The 24,754-nt window shown below is 41.3% G+C and overlaps 1 long non-coding RNA gene across 2 annotated transcripts in view; it reads left to right on the forward strand.

The window, feature by feature from the left end:
• The window catches only part of LOC145720479 (uncharacterized), a 104,502-nt gene that overhangs the window by 72,457 nt on the left and 7,291 nt on the right, over nucleotides 1–24,754 (forward strand). The window contains exons 2-5 of one of the 2 annotated variants that reach the window (XR_014143411.1): nucleotides 1,288–1,355; nucleotides 2,640–2,846; nucleotides 13,244–13,363; nucleotides 20,047–20,176. This is a non-coding gene — a long non-coding RNA (uncharacterized LOC145720479). The remainder of the gene's footprint in view (nucleotides 1–1,287; nucleotides 1,356–2,639; nucleotides 2,847–13,243; nucleotides 13,364–20,046; nucleotides 20,177–24,754) is intronic. The other variant, XR_014143410.1, reaches the window with a different exon arrangement.

A 24,754-nucleotide genomic window follows, 5' to 3' on the forward strand; every position in this document is an offset into this window, starting at 1 on the left:
ATGCCTTACATCTTTTTGTTGTCAACTTCTCCTAAATTTTTCTCTGCAGTGTCTCTTGGCAAATTACAATAAAGAGTCCCTTTGTGGGTATTTCTACCTCAAATATTTTCCTTTTCCAATGCATCTCATGAGCAGATGCTAGAATCACAGTCTTTGGAAAGTATTTGCACTATCATACCCTGAATGATAAAGGCAGGTTTCACAGGCATGTGACCTGTACATTCACAAAGGGCTCTGGGCTCAGAAGGGTTCCATACTTGGTTTAATACTCCTCTGTCGTGGTCTTGAAATTCTTCTTCTTCTTCTTCTTTTTTTTTTTTTTTTTTAAGATTTATTTATTCAGGAGAGAGAGAGAGGTGAGGGAAGAGGCAGAGGGAGATGGAGAGAGTATCCTCAAGCAGACCCCCTACCGAGTGTGGAGCCTGACACAGAGCTCAATTCCAGGACCCAGAGACCATGAGCTGAGCCGAAATCAGAGATGCTTACCAGACTGAGCCACCCAGGTGCCCCCACGGTCTTGAAATTCTTAATAATTTTGAATAAGGGGCCCCAAAGTTTTGTTTTGCACCAGGCCCTGAAAATTATGTGGCTGGTCTGCTTACAATGTCAGTGGTAGATCGTTATTTTTTGACTCTATTAAATCTAAACTCTTCTGCCTAGTCACTGATGAGAATGCCCACCCACTAAAGAGAATGCTAATCTATTCTAACCTCTCCTTGTTGGAATATTTGAGGTAAGCCAGACCTGCTGCCCCTTGTACAAATTTGACCCACTTCCTCAAATGTGTTGTAGTTTAAGCAGCTCTCTCTGGTGGGAATGGGCCTCATGTTTTCTCCACTCCAACCTGACTCCGCAATCCTTCATAATCTGACTCAGAGCTCATTCCCCTCCAACGTGAGTTTGTTCCCTCTCAGTATTAATGGAATTAAGCTTTCTCATAAAATAATAATAATAGCTACTCCTCACTTGGTCTTTACTGCAGGCCTCCTTGGCATAGAACTAAGTTCTTTGCATTCATGATCTCATCTTTACATATAGTTCTGTATTTTCCCTCCAGTTATGGGTGTGCTTAGTCAGTATGGTCTGACTCTCTGTGTAGACTTTGCGTTTTCTGAGCCCATAGGTCATGTCTTCCGCATTCATTTGTACTCTCCCTGCACTATACACATGGTGTTTGGTGTAATGCCAGGGCTCTGTGCCTGTTGCCAATTGACTGACAAAATATTAATAAAAGCTGAAAGTGTAAAGTATTGCACTTCTTTCATCCACTGATTTTTTTTTTTGCAGCTAGCTGCATCCTGGGAAGACTTTGCTGGCCTGAGGACCTTTAAAACTGGTCTGCACCATAACTTGAAGTAATTGTTCTTGTGATTGAAGCTAACAACTATATAATGCCTGCTAGGCATAATGCCAAGACATGATTTGATTTCAGGTTAAATTTGCAGCTAAGTTGATTTTGCGAAATGTGCCCACATGTGCTCAGGCAGTATGAATGCCCTCCCTATCTCCATTCACCCTCAAAAGTGCACTTGTCCACAGAGTTGGATATCCTTCACTTGTTGGAATATTTGACCCTGTGCATTTAAGGCTGAGGCTTCCAAGACTAATTAGAAAAAATTGTTGTTGATCAGCGTCTGCCAAATGTAAAATGCCATATTCAGATGCCTTTAGGATGTCCATAAAAACAGCCAAAAATGGGGCCATAGTATTCATCAAGTCAAGGGAGACTCATGCCTAATAACAGTGAGCTGTTTTATGCTGTTAAGAAATGAGCAGACCTGTCAGGAGAATGTTCAACATAAGCTAATGTCAAACTTGCTGGAATAACTTACTCACTGCAGGGTTCCCATCTGTGAAGTTGCTGGGGAGGTGGCTGCCTCCACGTGATTCTTCAGATTTGTCAGTTAAATTAGATACCCAAGGGCAAAACCAACTGACAGGGGTATTATGGACACTCCTGGAGGATTCAGAATCCATAATCCCACGAGTAGGTCCCATTCACAATTTTGTTCATGCTGATACTAGGTAGGGGTCATATCAATTTTATAAGAAAGCAAGGGATAACAAAGAAAGCCAGCAGGTCAGCCCTCTTGGGACTGTTGATGGCAATATGCCTAATGCCTATTTTGTATGATTGGAGAGAAGGGAATGGCTTTACTTTGTTTTCCAGTAGGAAAGTCCCAGAATATTATCTTGAGAGAAGAGTTTGCAGGTTTTTAGGAATTGGATGTCTTGGCTGCATCAAGGCTGGCTGTTGTCAGGGAAGTTACATTTATGGGATGCTGATCAAAGTTTTACTAATGCTTCCCCATGACATACTGATCTGAGGGTAAAAATAGGATACGATAACAAAAAACAGAGCAAGTTTCTGTTTTGATCTCCCTTGGAAACTGTAAGGAAAGCAACCATTTCGTTTATTCTAGTTTCATTTACTTCTTTTTCATTACTCTCCCCCCTTGCCCCTACCATTTTCCACTAGAGGGCCTTTAGAAGATCATGGGTCTGGAGCAAGGATATCCTGAGTAGGAGAATGTAGAGCATGCTGCTCAAAACTGGTCAACCCACATCATGTCCTCCCACCAATACTGATCTCAAGTCTTTGGGCCAGTTTGTTAGGTCTCATTTCTCTCTTCTTTTAGGCTAAGTTATTTTCCAGGAAGTTTCTTGAACCTTAATGAAGACAGGGTCCTGGAGAGTTTACCCACCAAGATATGTCTGGATTATTTGGTGAACACAGAGTCAACTGAGAAAGCTCTGCCCCTACCATAGCAGGAAAGCTGTTTCAATGACCTCTAGTTTTAAATGTCAGATGGTGAAAGTCAAAGACTTTCAAAGACTGGAGCATGGTAAGTATTTCCTTTTGGTTCTTCAGAAACAGACCCTGAGGCAAGGAGTTGAGTGGAAGTGAAATTTTGGGGAGATGATCCCAGGAAACCCTTGCAGTAGAGTGAGGAAGTGAGACAGGGAAGGAAAGAGGTCAATAAAGGGTGTGTTGTTAGGCCAGTCATCACTTTAGGCAACTGGAGCATATTCTGCCCAGGAAGCTGGGATATTTAACCACCAAATACCTTCTGTCATTGGTTGATTCCAGGGGTACCAACACCCCAACACATTGCTCCGTAGAAGTGCTGACCCATCCCTTGAAGCCAGAAAGTGTAAGCAGAGAACTGTAGGTATTCACAGTTAGCATTGGTGTAGAGGTGAATGGTTATGGACAGGGCACTGACTGAGCCTGTTATAATGAGAGCAGGAGGCAGAGTAAGAAGAGCCATCTTTCAGTGGTTTTCCTATCAGTGCATTAACAACGTTCATCTCAGATAAAAGAAAACTGGAAGACTGGCCAGTGAAAACTTTAAAATCCTTAGAGTTTATGTAATTTCTGCAAGGTAACTAACATTCGCTTGCTATTGGGTAGGTGTGCAAGAGATTTTATCAAGAGAAGAGAAATTTGATCGGACAGATAAGGCTCAAAGAAATCTGATTGTAGAACACACTTTGAAATGACCCATTGTGGACTTAATCTCTTTGCACAAACCCAAGAGTCCTTTAGTTAATTCCTTTCCCAATGAAGGAGCCAATCAATGTTCTTTCAGGGGGAGAAAATTACTAGAGAGGCTAGTATGTGTTTTGATGCCCTAATGAGGCACTATGAATTACCCAACCCAAACCAATTAAGTCTTAGCCCGGATAGAGGGCTACTGAGGAGATGAGGACACAGCATGCATTTAGGGCAGAATTAACTGCTTCCATAGCCTGGAAATATGCTTGGGGGGAAGCCAAACCTTGTAGCTCTCTGCTGTCCTTAAAGCTGGCAGTCAAAATGTGATCCAGCCCAATGTTAGCTTTTGTTGCTTTTGCTTCTTTGGCCTTAAATTTAAAACATGTCTGCAAAACATAAAATACGTTTTGAACATTACATAAGGCTATTAAGTGAGGGTGAATCATGAAAACATGATATGTCAGAGACAATAAAGTAAGTGAAATGAACTGCTACTGACTAGCTGCTTGACCTTGGGCCAGTTGCTCAGTCTTTTCTTGTCAATCAAATAGGAAATTATAGCCCAATAATGTGGTTTTGGATTGCAGCTCAATAAGCAAGCTCTAATCTCTTGGTTACGCCTTACTGTACCATGGGAAACCAAGCACTTATTTTCATTTTAATGTGATCTCTTCCAGTGGACTGTGACTTCCTAAACACCCAGCACAATGCCTGGCTTAGCTTAGGAACTTAGGAGCTATGTGTTGAATAAATGTGAAATGAATAGTGGAAGAAGTTATTTCAAATATTATGGTGCACATAGAAATATGTGAATAAACATACCATCAACACAAATAGCTGTTTTAAAGAAAATGATGAAAATAGAATTTTTATATGACTTATGTATATTAGTGGGACAGAGGAGGCATAGCAGGAGGGTTGCCATTACTGTCTGCTGTGTGGTGACTAAGACATAGCTTTTGGTGTCAGGAAGCCCTGCGCTGGAATCCTAGTTGCTAGCTTTGTGTCCTTGTGCAAATTACATAGCTTTTCTTGGTTTCAATTTCTTCTCCTGGACCTTGTAGGTTGCAATAAGGATCTTATAACCCTACAGCATCTAGGAGGGCTTGAGAAACAGTATATTACTTAAAAGAGCTCAGTCTAAGATGATCATCATGAGTATGCACAAAGTCCAAAGTGAGGTATAAAACTTCCTCCGATAGGTTGCCTTTTAGGCCTACTGAATCAGTCTTTGGTGGGTGTCACAGCAGTCTTGTCTTTTCTTCCTTCCTTCCTTCCTCTCTCTCCCTCCCTCTCTCTCTCTCGTTCTTTCCTATCATCTCCCCCTATTCCATCACTGTTCTAGCTCCATTTTCCTGGCAGTAGGATGGCCAAGGCTGGTGAAACTCTTGCTCCTCTCTCCACCTTTAGAGGGCGATGAGGGAGGATCATTGGAATGGTAGGTTCTCAAGGTCCTACATGGTAGAGGCATAGCTGTGCCCCATGCCATAATTCCTCAGAGTAGAACATCCTTTTGCCCGATAGTGACCACGTTGCAAGAAGTGATATCACTTTGAGTAACTATGCTAAAGTTACCTCCTGGGGTACAGGTGGGAAGGGACAAGGGTCATGGAGAGAACAGAGAACCATTTTTGGCCACACTGGACTAAGGCCATACATGCATCTTTCCAGTTCCTGCCACATAGATGCTCAAAACATAGTGGTTTATGTTCAGTCTTCATGGTATTAAATAGTGATCAAGGGATACTTTTTACCTCTACTTACTTCACCTCTTTAAACTTGTGTTTCGAGCAAAGAACTCCTGAATTATGAGCAGTTCTGCCTCCAAATCTGGCTAGGACAGAAAAGAGGATGATTGAAAATTAGAATATTCGGGTCAGTACCAACCCTTGAGGAAAGATCCCTGATCAGTGGGTTAGATCTACCTTCACCAATCTCCAAGTGGGGTTTAATATCTTGTCTACCTTTCTGAAATGGATGCCCAATACAGGGCCTTTGTGAACACCTTCCTCTGGGGGAATTCAGTTCCCACCCCTCTCCCACCCATGACCCAGGAAATAATCAACAGCCACTTGTCCCAGAAATTCTGGGAGCCTTTCTGCTCTTAGGTCACTTTAAATAAAGGCTATCCATGGAAAAGCTTTTGAAAAATATCTATTTTATCTTCTCCTGTGCAATAATTAACTGTTTAGTTTGCTTTTTGTTTATGCATTTCAAGAATTTAAGCAGTACAAGGATCTTAAAGTAAATGTAGTCTAACTCCCTTTCACTTTAAGGAAGAGAAAATGTAAACTTTGGTTTGCTATAAATCCTCCACATCGTTTTTTTGTCTCCTTCCAGTATTTCTGGATGCCAAGAGCTTTGTCTGGGGCGGGGAGAAATCTAAAAATTATATGCTTGTAGACGACTTAGCACAGACTATTTAAAAAAATTCCTTAAGATAAAACAAAATCACAGTTGAAGTTATGTAGCTGCTTGGTAAGGTGGCAACATGGCATAATGCTTAATATAGCTTATTTTTATTTATTTTTTTACACCCGTGTAATAGCAAAAAGACACAATGACAGGGAGAGCCATAAAGCCAAACAACTCTCTTGTTTCATTTTATAGCACGAGGCGGGGAAAGGCACAATTTGGTATCCTGACCATTTTTATAGGGGTTTTGAGACAGGTTGGACATGCCTGAAATATGTCCTTCAATTCCTAGAACTCTTTCAGGCATTCCTGCTGAAGGATGTTCCTTGGAGAAATACTCCTATAAATACAGGATGTTTTCATTACTGCATGTGGTTGATTCAGCCTGTTGGCGACATGACAGTGAGAAGTGTCTGAGAAACTGACTTCATATAGACCGTGTTCAAACAGTCCCAGAGCTGCCCGGATCGGAACGACTCTAGTGGGAGCGCTTTGAGGTGAATGTTCATATATCACTGGGGTCTTTAAAGAAAGGTTTAGGGTTCTGTAGGCTGTCCCCCTCGGTGCAGTGAAGTGATGGAATGACAGCGTGTATGGAGATGAATTTCTGCCTATGAAAATTTTCACTTCCTTTATGGAGGAAAGCTACAAAATCAATAACTCAGATAGCAACACAGCAAAACAAAACAAAACAAGACAAAACAAAACAAACCCCAAACCACAGAAAACTGAAACCAAAAAACAAACAAACAAACAAACAAACAAAAACAAAAACCAAAAAAACAAAAATCAACCCACACAAGGAGATAGCAGGAAGATTTGTTTGGGGCCAAATAATAAAAATGGGGGCACATATGGTAGGTAGACGCAATCTGGGCATTTTCTTCAGGAATGTAGAGCCACAGGCCAATGGCGTAGAAGCTAAGCCTTTAAAAAGTTATGTGTTATTTTAAATAATAATAATCATATTCCATGTTTACGTAGCTCTTTAATATTTTCAAATATTTTTACTTCTTTTATTTAAGCCCAAAATAACCTTAGAAGATGGGTGATATTTTTATAGGTGATGAACCTGAACCTCAGAAAGATAAAGGGACCTGCCCAAGGTTGCACAGCTAATAGGTCTCTAGATTCTCTGGCTCCCAATCTGGTGCTTTTTCTACCATCCCACACTGACAAATAAAATATTGCTTCTCTGTTTCTATAATATTGCTAGTGTTGTAAAAATATCACAACCCCCACTTCCCTGATCAAAAATTAACCACTCTTTATTGAATAGAGATTTTATGGTGTGGAAGACTGAGGAATATAGCACTCTTGATGCAGGGTGGGGAAGAAATTGACTTCGGGATGCATCATTTTTAGAGAGACGTTGAGTTGGTAATGAAACATGCAATTTTTGTACTAGCTTATTGCTGAAATATAGAAAATAATGGGCAGGTTGGAGAAAAGCAGAATTGTGAATTGATGAAATTATTTGCTATAATTAGATTGGTCTGTGGGTGGGATAAAATTTATGAAGAAGGGTAACCTTTGCCTGCCAAGACAAGGGTAACACAATCTCAGGTGCAGAATAAAGCTAATTATCATTAGGGAGGACTTTTTCTCTCTCTCTCTGTTTGTTGTTGCCCTGGGTATTGTAAAAATTTCTATCTATCCATCTATCTTTGTTTTTTTCTTGAAACACCCTAGGTAATTTAGAAACCATTTCAGAGGGGCGCCTGGGTGGCTCAGTTGTTGTGTCTGCCTTCGGCTCAGGTCATGATCCCAGGATCCTGGGATCGAGCCCCGCATCGGGCTCCCTGCTCTGTGGGAAGCCTGCTTCTCCCTCTCCCCTCCCTCTGCTTGTGTTCCCTTTCTCGCTGTGTCTCTCTCTGTCAAATAAATAAAATCTTAAAAAAAAAAATACTGTATTATAAACATCAAACTTGCTAAGACTCTAGATCTCAATTAAAAAAAAAAAAGAAACCATTGTCAGAGAAGTTTAAGGAGGCACAAATACAAATAAGGCTATGGAAAAATTGGATTCTAGCTTGATATAGAAATCTCATCATTTATGAGCATGTCTGTCCTTTTAAAGAGAACGGGTGTAAGACTGTGACTTGAAGGGTGATTTCTGGGTACTTAACAGATATAAAAACCAACCAACCATTAACAAAACAAAACAACACACTGGTCCACAAATGAAACACACCGTCAGCTTACTATGACATGTAGTTAAAAGATGAGTCCAACACTGGCCTTTGCCACTCTAGAGCGCTCATCCGCATCTTACACTGACTTTGTTTCTGTACGTTTGACCCGCTTGTCCTTGGCTTTCTTGCCTAGTGCCAGATCATCCTAACTGCCGGGTCCAGAACAGCTTCCCACTCAACAGCCTTCAAGGCAGCTTCCAAATGTTTTGTCCTCCCTTTTCAATTTTTAAAAATTTTAAAAAGTGCAGGAAATACAAAAGATATTCTAACAAACACGTGTGTACTCTCCACACCAAGTTAGTGCGACATTAGTCTTAATGCCAATATACCCAAAAGCTTATTTACATTTACTTCCAACTCCTGACCTTTCTTGGATCATCATGACCAATTCTGTGGTGAATTTATGGGAGATGAGAAGTCTGCCTTTAAGAATGTGTATATTTAAAACCAAAATTGAAAACATAAATGCTGGTTTAGCACAGTGAAGCTTCACTAGTTCAGATTAATTTTTGGAAAGGTCTGAATTAGTGAAAAATCTAAATTATACCGCATTTTGTAAAGAAGTGCAGATGTAAAGTTTAACAACTTACAGAAACATAAGTAGGATAAAGTTAACAAACATTTCCCTCATAAAGTTATTTTTAAAAAACAAATCAGAGGAACAATTTTTGATGTGCATACTAGTTGCTTTAGGTAAATGGATTCAGAAGCATTCAGAGTACCATACTTTGAAACAGTGAGCCTTTGATAAATATTTATTGAATGAACGCATACTATTTGCAAGCCACTGCATTAGGTGCTGGAAATATAAAAATAAGGAAGCTCTGGGCTCTTTATGACAGGACTTTGGTCTAGGAAAAGAGCATCATAGTTAGGCAGTTACAATGCAACCTGGTAAATAAAACTATAGAAGCAGAGAAATGTAGCATTTTAAAAAGGTACAATGAATTTCCTTAAGCATTTCATAAAATTTTGTTTACATAAAATTAAACATAAATCACATAAAAACATAAAATGTTTATTCATTTATGTGATAAAACTTTTGTGTCAGTTAATGTCTTGCTGAATTTATTACAAATGAGTAGAATGTGACTTAAAGATGGTTTACCATAGAACAATAAGAAAGAATGTGTTTGTCCATCTTCCCATTTTGTAAAGTGTACAGTTCAATGGTTTTTAGTGTCTTAGCACTGTTCTCTTTTCTTTATTTATTTTTTATTCTTATGTTAATCCCCATACATTACATCATTAGTTTTAGATGAAGTGTTCCATGATTCATTGTTTGTGCATAACACCCAGTGCTCCATGCAGAATGTTAGCACTGTTTTCTAAATCTTTCTCCATTGAATGATGTTGGTACCTTTGTTGAAAATCAATTGACTGAGACGTGGGTTTATTTCTGGACTCTGAAAGTTATTCTGTTGATTTATCCTTATGGTAATACTGCACTAAGTTTTTGTACTTTTGTACTATTGTACTAAGTTTTTGAAATCAGGAAGTATGAGTCCTCCTACTTTGTTTTTCTTTTTTTTTTTTTAAGATTTATTTATTTGAGAGAAAGAGAGTGTGTGGGTGGGGGGAGGAGAAAGGCAGAGGGAGAGGGAGAGAGAGAATCTCAAGCAGACTCCCCACTGAGCTCGGACCTTGATGCAGAGCTCAATCCCACGACCCTGAGATCATGAGCTAAGCCAAAACCAAGTGCTGAGCTACCAACTGAGCTACCCAGGCAACCCTACTCTGTTTTTCTTTAATAAGATCTTTTGGCTATTCTGGGTTCCTTGAATTTCCATGTGAATTTTAGGATAAGTTTGTCAATATTTCTAAAACAGCCAGCTGGAATTTTGAGAAACTAAACTTTTTAAAATTTAATTAAAAAATTTATTATTTTAAGAAACTGAAAAACACTAAATGCCAAATGAAATATTTAGAAATGCCCTGTGGTTTTATAGCACTAAACGACCTCGTTCATCCATTAATGAACTTCGGTAATGTAGCACAAGGTTGAGGCTTCTGCTCTAATTAGATGCACATCTTGGAGAAATCACTGGGCTTCTATGAACCTATCTAGTAATCTATTAAAAAATGAGATAAATTATGGGGTGCTTAGGTGGCTCAGTCAGTTAAGCATCCAATTGTTGATTTTGGCTCAGGTTTGTGGGATTGAGCCCCATGTTGGGCTCCACACTGGGCATGGAGCCCATTTGGGATTCTCTCTCTTCTTCTCCCTCTGTTCCTCCCTCTTCCCCCTCCCCCGACCCCAGTTTGCATGCACTCGCTCTCTCTTTCTAGAAAAAATGAGATGAACTGGACCACATTAAAGTAAGAACTAGACACTATTAAAAGGGTCAAAAGGCAAGTCACAACACGGCTCTCTGACTAAGGATTTGTATTCAGAATAATAAAGAAGTCAGTAAGAACAGGGCAGACCACCCAATAGAAAAGTGACTAAAGGTGCAGGTGCTTCACAAAAGAGGACATAGAAATTGAAAGATGCCCACCTGGAAGCCCCCAAAAGATATATTTTACTTTGTAAGCCCCAGAACTTGTGGACATCACCTTGCATGGCAAAAGATAGCTGGATGAATCCTACTTGCAATCACACATGTCCTTGTAAGAGGGACACAGGGGGAGTTTTGACACAGACACACACACAGAAAAGGTGACATGTAGACACAGGCAGAGGTTGGAGTGATGCAGCCACAAGCCAAGGAATGCCAACAGACACCAGAAGCTGGAAGAATCAAGGAATAGGTTTTCCCTAGAGCCTCCAGAGTGAGTACAGCTGTGCTGATCCTTGATTTAAGACTTGTGGCCTACAGAACTGTCATTGAAGAAATTTATGTTGTTTTAAGCCACGAAGACTGTGGCAATATGTTACAACTGCCATAGCAAATGAATAAACTGCCTTTATTCATTGCCAGGGATAAGTACATTAAAAGCACAATGCGATACCTCTACTTGTCCCCAGAAAGCTAAGATGACCAAGAAAGATAATTTTCAGTGTTGGTGAGAATTCAGAATCCCTTGAACACCTATATATTGAGGGTGGAGTGCACATTACAACCCTTCGGCTAAACCGTGGGGGAGTATCTTCTGACGTTGAATAGATGTTTATCCTACGATTCAGCCCTTCCACTTACAGATAACATACCCAGGAGAATTGCATACTTTCACCCCAAATCATGAACATAAATATTCATAACACTATTTATAATTCCTTCAACTTGGAAGCAATTCAATGTCCATTAACAGTAAGGTGGGTAAAGACACGATGGGGTATTCAGACTACAGAATACTAAATCACGGGAATGAGTATCTACAGCTTCACAGAACAACAAGGATTAATCTCACAAACAATGGTGATGAAAGAGGCCAGATGCAAAAGAATATATACTGTGTGATTCCATTTATATAATATTTCAGAAACAGGCAAAACTAATTTATAGGGTTAGAAGTCAGGTTAATAGTTAACCTTTAAGAGGGGTAATGACTGGGAGGAGGCATAAAGGGTTAGACCAATGAAAGTTTGTTTTAATAAAAGGAGATAAGATTTAAAAAAGGAGAAAAAATTAATAAAATCCATCCTAATTCATAGGGTTTGTCTCATCCATTTATTCAGTTACTTAACAAGCATTTATATTTTGCAAGCATCTGTTATTTGCTAGGAACCATTCAAATGCTAGGGTTATAGCAGTAGACATGACAAAGTATCCACCCTCATAGAGTTGACATTCTAGTAGTTTCCTCTCAAAATACTGGAGTACACTGTTACATTGTTGGCCCCTGATGATTCACACCTCATGACATTCACATCCTTGGGTAGTCCTTTCCCACATTCTGGATTTGATCATGTGATCTGCTTTAGCCAATGAGACAGGAGCAGGATGCAGGCAGAAGCTTTGAGAGGTGCTTGCACATTAAGGCTTCAGCTCTTGGAATGTTCCTTTGTGGGAGCCAGCTGCTCTGCCGTAGAGAAGTTTGGACTCCATGGCTAAATACTGAAAAGTCACATGGAGGAAGTGCCTGGAAGATGAGAGTCTGTCTTGGGCATTTCAGCCCCAACCAAGCTTGCAGCTCATCGAAACCACATAAGTGACCTCAGCTACATCATTCTGGCAGAGAAACCACCCAGCTGAGCCCAGTCAGCCACAGACTTATGAGAAATAATAAATTGTTGTTTTTTTAAATCACTACGTTTGGGGGTGGTTTGTTATACAGCATTTGATAACTGAAACAGATAAATGGGTGAATAAATAAATAAGGAATATAATTTCAGAGTGTACTTTGAGCTATAAAAAATTAAACAGGATAATGGTATGAAGAATGACAGGGAAAATTCAGAGAGGCTATTGTGTTCACCTGTAAGGTATTACCAGGGGGGCTCTATCCAGAAACCGAGGAATTCATTGTTTCTTGTTGAGAGTGTCAAATAGTGTGGAGATCAACAATAGAGAATAAACACTGGGATTTAGAAGAGCTGGATTGGAGTTTAGAATGCTTTTGACCTTGGGCAAAAAGAACACTGGTCTTTTGTGAGTTCCAGTTTCCTGATCTCTAATATGGGGATAATAACACTCATCTTGTCTACCTTCCAGGATTGCTGGAGAAGTTATACTCAGTAATGTTTGTGAAAGTACCCCGGTATTTTTAAATGTTATTTAAGTGAAAGCATTTGTATATAAAAAAGACATGTTGATCACCCATTTGGTTTCTGAGGCTTCTGCTCTGTCCACAAGCTGATACATGCAAAATCAGTGAAATAAGTTTTATCACCATAACCACAACCCATCTGCACATTTACTGGATGGTCTGTGTTACACATTAGCTTTTTGAATTTATTTAGCATCCATTTGGAGCATAGTTCTGCAGTTTTGAATAATCCACAAAGTTGTCACTGTTAATTTCTCTATCATAGTCTCTATGCTGATAACGAAGAAAAACACCAATGAATGGCCTTATTAGTGCAAAGAGTCACACAATCCAAAGCCTCTACCCCATTTGGACAAAACTTGACATACGTCATGTCACATTAATAAATACTGCATGTGCAAAGTATACCTTGTATTAACAGTAAATTCCCCATGGAAAATTGATTTGCTTTAAAATTTTAATCTACTTCTTTTTTCTTCTATAGATCCCGGTGAGGGCTTCTCCCCCTTCCCTTTTCTTCCACAAAGAATGGAAGTTTGCATAAGAAGTGCATCATTCTCTAAACCAAACAGCAAAAAGAGAAACAAAATGCAGAAGAAAAGAGGTAAGGAGAAATGAAAGGAAAAAATAACAAATTGGTCATTAAAAGGAAAAAGATGCACAAGATAAAAGAGGGGGAGGCAAGCTGAGCATCCACTATATTGGGCTTCGGTGCAGATGTAAGTATAAAATGCTCCACAAGTCCTGTAATTGAGAAAATCTATCAAATGTCCTGACAGCTTCTCGGGCATTTCCAGAAGCGATAAAACTTGAATTTATTTCACTCCTAGAAAAGGGGCAGTATCACCTTCTGGCGGCTTTAATGAAATGCCATAAAATTCGAGGAAAAACTGTGTTGTAAAGTCATAAAAAGGTAGTTGGAAGTGGATTGTTGGAAATGCTGCGGGAGGGGCTGCTGTGTCTGAAGAGGGACCGAAAGGGATCAGATGAGCAGGGGATCAGGGCTCCTGGACGTGGGAGGATGTGCCGGAACGTGCTGTGCAGTCTGTGGACTGTCCCTCCTGACACCTGCTCTCAGAACTTGGCTGTGGCCGCATGCTCACTGACTTGGCCGGGGACACCGGGACTAATAAGCCCCTTTGGAGGCTCGCCTACTCCATTTGTATTGTGTGGAGGTGACCAGTAGGAGCACACTCACCTGCATTTCTTCAGATAGAAATAGTATAGCCAACTGTAATGGGTCCTCCCCAACCCTAAGCTTACGTCTCCTGGCTGCCGATCTGCTGGGACAGGAGGCTCCAAAACCTACTGGTTCTGGGGGCAGGATTTAGAGCAAACACAACTGGACACTCACATTCTGCTCTAGAATTTGCTTCTTCAGGGCTTGCCTGGTACTTAACCTCCCAATTTCCTCTGGTCCTGGTTCTACTTTGGGATATCCACGGGTCTGCTTTTTCTCCCAGATGACGAGCAACCAAGAGGGCAAGGATTGTCTCGAAGTTTCTCTTTCATCCCTTTGGCACCTTGCCTCACATTTTGCACATAGTAGGAGCTCATGAGATTTTTTTTTTTTTTTAATTTTATTTATTCATTTGGCAGAGAGAGAGAGACAGCAAGAGAGGGAACACAAGCAGAGGGGAGTGGGAGTGGGAGAAGCAGGCTTCCCACGGAGCAGGGAGCCTGATGCGGGGCTCGATCCCAGGACCCTGGGATCATGACCTGAGCCGAAGGCAGACGCTTAACGACTGAGCCACCCAGGCGCCCCTCATGAGATGTTTCCAAGGGGAATACGATTTCTTGAGAGCCTCTGGTTGTCCGGGAATGTCTTCTGTTATCCAGCTACCTCTATGATTGAATAATCACCCTTGGCGTCCTCCATAGAAGCACTAGCTAAATTCATTTATTTAAGATTATAGTACACAGAGAAGTTACAAAGTATTTTACTTTATATTTTCAAAATCAGGTATGTTAATACAGTCACATTAGATCTCTATAAGGAATCCTATTTCAAAGAGAAATAAACAGAGGCCCCAAGTCTCGCAGTGAATTTCTTTGGTCCATCAGGCTCTGTGCAAAGATTGTGAAGTTAAATTGTAAACTCTGAGAATAAGAGTCTTAAAGTGAGGGGTTTCTTTTAATTAATTAATTATTTATTTATTTTTAAAATTTTATTTTATTATGTTATGTTAGTCACCATACGTTACATCGTTAGTTTTTGATGTAGTGTTCCATGATTCACTGTTTGCGTATAACACCCAGTGCTCCATGCAGAACATGCCCTCTTTAATACCCATCACCAGGCTAACCCATCCTCCCACCCCTTCCCCTCTAGAACCCTCAGTTTGTTTCTCAGAGTCCATCGTCTCTCATGGTTCGTCTCCCAAGTGAGGGGTTTCTATGTGAAGAAGATAAAGATAAGCCTCAGAGAGAATGGTACTCAAAAATGAGATGGTGAAGAGAAAGGTATTCCGACTAGCAGCAGCTCTAAGGAAAATTTTAGCAGAGACCCCTTGAGATGGTCCTAATACAAAAATTATAAAAAGACAAACTAACTCACTAAATGAAAAATATTTAAAAAAATGATGATCTCGGGACAGCGCAGGGAAGTGAGAGGATCAATAAGGTGAACGAACACAAAGAAAATAAAACTGAACCATGAAATTTGAAAGTGGGAATGAATATTGTTTTCCTTGGCAAACTGATGACCTTGGGCCTGTGGCATAAAGGGGAAATTTCTGCAGTATAGGTTTGATCAAAACCGTAGGTTAAAGGAATATCAGTAAGAATGTCAATCTGTGGAAAATCTTGTGAGCCCCATTATTGAGTTATGACTGTCACTTGAGCACTGTCTTCAATGGAACAGGATATAAATTTCCCCCAGGCGAGAGCGAGTGCTCGGAAGCCAACAAAGTTTAGTGATCATCCTTTCATTTTTCTACGCTCAAGTCCTTTGTCAGCTTCAGAACGAGGAAGTCAGCTATTAAATTAGAGATGAATTAATGCCAGACTCCAGATGTGGCTTCCTCACACTCTTGACTTTAGCCAGATGTGCCCAAGCCATGGCATTCATCATGATGAGTGTGAAGGTGTGGAAAGTGTCATACAACACACTGCCAGAATCCTGAATCCAGCGCATTCACACAGGGAGTCACCCCTCCCAAGTGGAGAGTCACTGCTCAAGGGGCAAGGGGTAATAGTGAAGGCTCTTTAAAAATCCTGTAAAAGGTAGTATCAATTTTATTTTTATGGATAATTGATCCTAGCTCTCAGTTCCAATGATCTCCATTAGGTCATTTAAAAAGCTCTTTGCCCAGCCATATTTAAGCAGACATGCTGGGTCCTGCGACTGTCCTGCCTCCTTGGTATACGATCTATCCTTACTTATTTGCTTTCTGTTTTGGGGTAAAGCTCTCCACTTCCCTCTACTCTCCTTTCACCCACCTTTGGTTGCTGGAAAGCTTGAATCAGCACCATTTCGGAACTATGCTGAGGGCAACGTGGAAGGACCTTAAATCTCAACTAGGTTTTAGAGGACATTGAGGTTAGGTTAACTGAGGCTCACAATGGTGGTTGGGGGTCGTTGAGCAGGCTGGACTAAATTCTGACTGCAGGTAGAGGGGCACAAACGCACAGTTATCCTGGTCTAGGTGTGAGCTGGTCTCCAGGGTGATCCTAAGAAGTCACAGATTATCACCGTCCCACCGATTAGAATCTGCAAATCATCCACCTCTCACACCTGGAGATGAGACTGGGAAAAACTGAAGGGTGTGAGAGCCCAGAAGCTGCTGTCTGGACCTGTGTGAAAATGAGGGTGTGCTTCCAGTGGTCTCCTCGGAGCCGGCGGCCCAAGCAGCTGGAACAGGTCTGTCAGGTGCGAGGCAAGTCATAGTCAGAATATGATTGGTAAGGACTGAGCTTGGTCCTGGATGCAGTTTAAGGGTCATATTTATCAGGAAGTTTTACTTAGAGCCATAAATTATCCTCTGCAAAATCTTTGCTCAAAGAGAGACTTCTTCGTTGAATGAAATGATAATAAGTACCTGGATTGAATGGTCCCTTTTCACATTAACTAAAACAAAATGGAGAAGGACAGCAAAAAAGGTCACATGCAGGTTCTAAGTGTTTTGTGCTGCTGACCAAGCATGGTAGGTCACTTCTAAAATTCCCCAGACGGGATGATGCCTTTTATTTGGGCAAGGATATTAGGATTATTTGGAAAGAATCTTTAGACTATTCTAACATTTCTAATTCGCATTCTACTGCTAATAAAAACCACACATTATTCTCTGAAATGTTTTCTATTACTATTCTTCACCTTGACCGTGTAGAAAAACTTCAGTCTCCTTTCATTCCTTCTAAAAGGCAGAGAGGGAAGGAGCGAAGGAGAGACAGAAAGAGAGAGAGAGAGAGAGAGAGGGAATGGCAATGAGAATCATGAACAATTTTAGTTCCTTCGGAAGTCGAGGAGACATATTTTTCACATGTATTCTCTCAAATCCAGATTCCTGTAACAGATGCTCTCATCTCTCAAGCTCTTTTCATCTGTAATTCAATTTCCTTCTAAACGTGAGGCTGACATCTGTTGCAATGCAGATACGTACTCAAGTACCTGCAATTTCTCTGCCAAGCTCAGTGTCATGTTAAAGAACCGTGAACTTTGCAGGGCTGGCGGCAGACATTGGCATCCACAGGGCTGCAGGCAGAAAGAAATTTAATGTCTCTTTCATCGTTCTGATGCTTCAGCATCTTTTCCTCTGACACTGAGGCTCTCCTTAAAGGTTTTCAAGGGAACATAAAGTGTTTATTTAATAGTGCAATTGATTGTTTTAGTTTCACTTCTGGAGCGACCTGAAATCAGCACATGCTAAGATTTAGCAGGGAGGCAGAGACTGTGTCTTCAGATTCTCCCTAACAGGGTGGATTAGATAAATTACCACACAATTCTCTAAAGTATTTTAAAAACAAAGACAAAGCACGGCATGTTGCATTTAAAGATGCTTATCTTTGTCCTCTTTCCTTTTTATTCCTTTCCCACAGCATTACTATAATGCAAGGCCGTTTGAGGCATGGATTGAGCTCCATCATTCCATCATTAATTAATTCATTAAATAAATATTTGTCAAGTCTCCGTTCTGAGACTGGCATTGTGCCAGGTGCTGGGGAGAGAAAAGTCGATATGACACCGGATGCATTTTCAGGGAATTCCAGGAGTATTTTGTTTTAGAAAAAGTACAGAGCCTTCCCTAGCCTCCAAGGGGTGAATGAAGACAGAGTTTTGTGCCACAGGAAAATTGATCAATTCTGCTAAGAATAACAAGCCCATTGCTGGGTGAAGCATTCTTTTTGCAGGGACATGTTTTTGAGCTTCATAGGAAAGTGGGAATCTCTGCTCAATGCCAGCAAATTTGGAGCTGATGGAGATGGGGAGGAGTGGAATACGCCTTCCCACCCTTTCTGCCTCTATCACTGCAGACAATCAGCTGAGATCTGAAGCATGACACTTGATTCCGCATGTCATTTCTTTAGGTGGTTTTGCTGGGGGTATGTTAGAATCATGAAATCATTCAGGCCTTTAAAAATGTCTGTCACAACATTTAACCTGGATATCTTGTCTACTAATTACCATCATTGCAGTTTCTGTAGGACACCATCAAAGGGCTCAGTGGGCTGTGTGAATGTATGGTTTGTGTTATTCCGTACTGACTTAGGGATGAGTCCTGCTACGAGAGCCAACCCAGCTGTGACTGGCAACAGGAAGAGATAGAGGATAGGACCGCAGGTTGCGGTCACACAGCTGACTGAAGGTTGGTCTGGTGTAAAGGATGGATAAAGGGGAGTCTGAATTATTCATCATAATTTCTCAGGAATTTCCTTTGACTAAGATATTGCACACTGTTGGTCCTGGACTGAACCTGGCCCACAGATGGCTTATACTGGGCCTGTACTATATTAAAATCGTGACTTTTAGAATTGGTTGCCAGCATGTAAAAGCTGGGAGCTTTCACATTAAAAATCTATCCTCCTTCTGAAAATTGGAACATTTAGCAACGTGGGGCCTTACAAGACTACGTGGCTAAGAATGAGCAGGAGTTGAGTTCTAGCTGCCCCCTTAGATGAGACATCATATGACCTCAGGTTCTACTCCTCCCTATTGTCTCACACCAGCCAGCTTTCTTATTCAGCTACCTGTCTCGTGTCCTGTTCTGCAGGGATTAATTCAGCAAAAAGTCTTTTCAGTCAGTCGAAGAGTTTGTACTGGGTCACTTCTCCACTTCTATGAACTTGCTAGGAACTGTAGGAGAAGTGCAAGATATTCCTGCCCAAATGAAGAGGAAGAGAGTAACAGGTGCAGCACTGAGAGACCAGGCCTGGAAGAGACCACAAGTCAATGTCAGAATTCAGAGAGAGAGATGCCCCTGATATTCGTAGTCATTACGCTTCTGTATTTATTACTTCTATTTTCCAGAAAAGGGGAAAAACCATTTCTCTTTCATGCAAAGGAAATTCTTAGGAAGTTTAGAATGTAGCCATTTAACACATCTAAGTGCACAAGGCATTTGTATTCGAATCACATTATCAAGAAAATCTCTTTGTTATGCAGAATACGAACCCAATCCCAGGCAACCAGTATTACTCACACCTGAGAGAATATAAAAAGAAATGACGCTGAATAGACTATAGAGATTTGGAAGAAGGATTAACAATACTAGTTCTATTCTGCAACTCTTTGAGAGCTCATATAGAAAATCTCATGCTTAAAAAGGACTGTAATTGTTGAGAAAGACCTGGACAATGTTTTAAAATTCTAAGTTTAATTTAATATCGACTCTCTGGCTAGACTTGTGGTCTGGGTTTGCTTTATGAGAGGAAGGCTGACATAGAAAGCAAGAAAGGTCAAGGTCTTATTGGCATTAAATAGGGAACAGTTGGCGACTTTCCCTAGGAGCAAACTCGTAGTCCATTATGCCACCACTTTGCTCATATTTGAAAGCAAGAACCAGTCAGCACAGCTGGACAATTTAAAGCCACCGCTGATGGCTGGGAGATTCTAGTCTCTCGCTTGATTTAGTGCATACATGTATATGCATGAGACACCATGCTTCTAGGAGGGAATGCTGATCCGTGAGGACCCTGAGCAACTACAGCTATCAGTGAAGTCCTTGTTGGAGCCTTAATAAAAGTTAACATTTATTGACCACTTAGGATGTCTTAGACTTTGTCCCAAGTGTTTTATATTATTTAATCCTCACAACAACCTTACAAAGTGATACTCCCTTTTTTTTACAGATTAAGGAAAGGAGGCAGAGAGAAGTTAAGGGAGTTATGCAAGGTCACCAGCTGCTGAGAACAACAATGGGAGCTGAACCTGAGCTTGACGCTGGTGTGTACACTATTAGCCACCTGGCTACACTTTAGGGTCAGTGTGCCTTGGTCTTTCACTACGTGGATTATCAGCCTTCAAACTTTTCCCTTTTAGAAGAAATTGGGTGATTTTAACCATCTGGGCATTCATGAGTTTGCAAGCAGCCCTCCAAACTGAGGAAAAGACCCCTGCCCCTTTCTTGAATTCTACTCCTGTACTTCTAGCCATTGCAGGAGAAAATCACAAAATCAGAGCACATGGTTTCACATAAGGACACCATCAGCTCAGAAAGAGCCCCCAGAACTGCTGAGCATTGCTTGCATTCACCGGCAGGGGGTCCAGCACAACGGCTCTTTCAGTTCTTAAGCTGTAGCTCCAACCCAACACCTCTAGGGTTAGAGACCTTGGCAGCTGACCTTTGCTCCAATTCACTGAGAAAATGAGACCTACATGACAAGAGCTAGCCTCTCCTTCCTTGCTAGAATGCCCCGTGTGCCACTCTGTCTTTACTTTTCCCCTGTTACCTCCGAGGGGAAAAAGCTCCAATCCTCCTTTGAGAGGCTAACCCGACTGGTGTGCTCTGCAGCCCCTCCTTGCCCTTCCAAGCGCTGCTTCTGCATTAACTCTGCTGTTCCTTGTATCTGGAGTCTTTCCACCCTCTACCCATCCTCCCTGGGGGTGAAGAGATGGGTTGGGGTGGGGTGGGGTGAAGGCAATGGCCTAGTGACTAGGAGGAGCTCAGCCTCTGCATCAGGCTGCCTGGCTATGTGCCCATTCATTAGGCACTGCCACTAACGAGCTCACTGACCTTGGGCTATTTTCTCAATTCCCCTAAGACTCAACTCCATCTTGAAAACAGAAATGATTTGGAAGCCTAATATGGTCGTGACGATTGAGCGAGCTAATTCACGTTGAGGAGCACCCACGTCCTTGATCTCTCTGCTTTCTTTTTGGGCTAACTCTCTTCACTTCATCCCTCAACCAGCTTCATGATCATCACTTCAACCACTCTTGATGACATCACACTTGCCCAGTGCTCTTTGGTTTTAACAAACTGTCTTTTCCACACTTTGAAGTGGGCTTGGGGATCCATTAGTAAATATTCATTTCCACCTCTCCACTGAATCATTCTCACCGCCCCATATTCCTTTCAGGAAGGTCCAGTGGCTTCTGCTCCCCCCTTTGGAGATTATCATCTTCCATGGTCTTATGTATGTATATATGTATGTTTTTATATCACTTCCTTGTAAGCTCTTGTTATGCTCCCAATTTTCTTTTTATTTTCCTCCCAATTTTTTATGAGGCAGAAACTTCAGTAACAGCAAGAGTCTAAAGGTGACCTCGGGCTCTGAGATCTGACTACCCAGTGTTACCTCTTGCTCTCTGTGACCTCAGGCAAGTTCCTTAACCTCTCTGTGCCTCAATTTCTCATCTCCCTGTAGAGTTGTTGAGAAGTTTGAAATGGATTATTCTGAATGGAGTGCTCAGAAGTGTGCCTGTTACGAGCAGGCACTGAGGGAAAAGGGTACTTATTATTATAAGAATTGGTACTTAGAGACCTTTCTCTTGTCTTGTATCAGGAAATCAAGCAAATACACAGAAGCACATGGATTTTAACATCACAATCAGAGGCAAAGGATCAGAGTTTATCACCAAGAAGCCTGTTTAATAGATAAGGAAGTATGGGGCGAAAGTAGGTTAAATTCAGAATAATAAAGGGTTGGAACACAGACTCATTCGCAGCAGCTATGGCCTAGGAGTCTTGATAAAGTCCAAAATTCTTCCCGGTGTGATTGAAAGTCCTCCTGCCACAGCAACTCAGTTGGGTCTGATATAACTCTGATTCGGGTACTCTGCCTCTTAAAGGAAGTCGGGAGCATGAGCATAGAGCCTACTAAAGCTGAAGGGGCCCTTTGGGATCCTAGCCTAACTTCCGGCTTCCACAGGTGAGTGGAGGGTGCTGTGGTGTTGCAGGCTGGCTCCTCACTCAGAAAACAGCGGGGTTCTAGACCTGGGGAGTCCCTCTTCCGGACAGTGGGAAGCGGAGGTTCAGAGAGACATGTGCTGCCTGTTGACTCATTTTGTGCATTTCCTGTGTGGTTCGTGTGTCTTCCATCCAAGTTACTGACTCAGCTTAACCCTGCTTAGCTTGCAAGACCTTTCAGGGAAATCAGAGCGCGAGATGCAGGCACTGGAAGTTGTCACCCATGATTAAGGAGCCAGAGGGAGTGATTTATGTGGAAAGATTAGAATCCCTAAATATGGCTGGCCGGTGCTGCCCTGACTGAGTGGGGCTTCAGGCATTTGCAGACTGTCCTGTGGGAGTGCCACAGACTTCAGTACTGGTGGACTGCTTTCATAGTGGTGGGACAGTTGAAGGGTGATGCAGGTGGCAGAAACGTCATAATATTAAAACAGTGTACTACTTTCTGATGAGCCAAGAAGACCAGACTGAGACAGGAAATCTTCCTGTGGCTTTTATTTTGTGAGGTCACTGGATATCTCTGGAAATTTCTATGTGTAGAACTTGAAGCTCTGGGCCATCAGATAGATAGTTCTCAGTAGCTCTTACGTCTTTCCCCTGCAGGGTCCCTCATTCCTGGGGCTCCCTTTGCTTCCTCCCACCGTCCCTCTACTAAGGACCCTCCCCCCTAGTCTACCCTGCTAGCTTGTTGCTCCCCACCTCCCCAACGCCCCTCTTCTACCACTCCAAATAGAGTTCCTCTGTGCCCTCATTTTAAGTGAGGACTGTGAAGCGAGAGTTAATTGGATAATTCTTTCCTATTAAACTGTAAGCCAGATAATTAACTGAGTCTCCCAGATAACACTGACCAAGCCCTTAGGAAGTGTTGAGAATTTCAACACTTTATGTGTATGTATGTGTGTGAATGTTTTCACTTAAGTGTATGAAGAGTAGAGGAAAGGTAAGGGTACTTTCCAGCAGCCTGCACATGACCCCATGCAGGTGACAGTGTACTCTCAATGTGGCTAGGCACAGATGTAGGGTCATTGGCTAATTGGAGTGGTCAAGGAGTACTTCTGAAGGAAGTGATGCTAAAGTTGAAGACTAAAGGATGAGCAAGATGAGGGGGTGAGAGGGAAGGGAGAATTTCCTGAATTTCTAAGAAGAATCTTATTTTTCAATAGTCTACCCCATGTCATAATTTGGACAACATGGTCACTATGGTTAACTGTAATAGATGAAATACACAAATGGTGTCTTAGCGCATAGATTCTCTTTTCCTAAAGAGCAAGTCAAAGATAATCTATCTACGCTTCTTCCCCGCTCCAGTGGCTTCGGGGTGGCACACTAAGCCCTTTGCAGTCTTCTCCTGACCCTTCCCTAATGGGCCTTGAGCTCTAGCCTTTATAACCCCCAGATCACACAGTTCCCTTTTGGACCTCTGTATCCTTGGACAGTCTTTTCTTCTGTTCTTGGATTATCCCTCTACTGTTTGAATTTATCTGCAAAACTCTTGACTTTTCTAAGACCTGCCTTAAAAATTGCTTCCTCTGGGAGGCCCTCCATGATCAAGTTAAGAACATCTTTATAGTGTTATAGTGCCTTGTTCTGGTCTCTAATTTGGCACGTATGTCAATATCATACATATTTAAATATAAGTTGCCCCTTCTGGTCTGTAAGTATGTTCTATTCTTTTCTTGGATGCTAACTGCCTAGCATAGTGTTGGGCATAAGGTAGGCACTTAATAAATGTTTGTTGAATGAATGAATAAATGGCAGTATACTATGCATTTTCCATAATTGTAGTGTGTGTGTGTAAACACTCCCAGATTAGGGATAAACTGAAGCTCAGGTAGCAGAACATTTGGACTTCCTGTTTTGTTGAGTAATTAAAAAAACACACATACATTTAATCACTTAGCTCCAACTAGTATAACTCTATTTTTTTATGGGTAAAATGCAGGTGTCTCTCTTTAAAAATAATTTCCTTAAATGTGATAAGATTTATTTTTTGGCTCATATCTGTTAGGTTATTATAGTGTTTTAAAATATCTGGCTTAGATCACTTGAAATTCTTAAATTATACTTTAAGCAGCTATTAGCATAATGACATTATCTATTAATAGAGATTCCTACAGGAGTAAAGGTACCTGCAATTTACATGAAATCAGAAAACTTGGTGTGATTAGTAGCATCACAACAAACCCAGCATGACTATTGTAATGACTACATTTCCCATCACTGTAATTATCTCCTAAAACTTTTATTGGGAACATTGATTGCCGTTTGCTCACTCATTTGCTTTGAGAAAGTGGAATGGTGAACACGTGCCAGGACTGAAACCGTAGCTGTGTAGGGCCGGTGGAAAGGACCTGCCAGAGGATTACGAAAGGATTTGCTACTGGCCCGGAGAGTTGTGTGACGGCTCTGTGTTCAAAGTAAAGACAGAGTCCATAGTTCTTCCAATTACCAAGAATTTCCGTGAAGAAGATGAGTGAGACATGGCGACTTTCTAAGAGAAAATATGACATGATAATTTGTATTTGAAGAATATTTGGCTAAATGTCTTCCTTCCCCACCGCCCCCAGCGCATCATAAGTATTCACCTCTTTGAAGGAAGGTAGGGACTCAGCTTGCTCCTTATTTCTTTCTGTTTCTTTGTAAATTAT

This window comes from Leptonychotes weddellii, chromosome 3 (genome assembly GCF_054177405.1).
Source record: "Leptonychotes weddellii isolate Sample4059 chromosome 3, ASM5417740v2, whole genome shotgun sequence".
Lineage (NCBI taxonomy): Eukaryota > Metazoa > Chordata > Mammalia > Carnivora > Phocidae > Leptonychotes > Leptonychotes weddellii.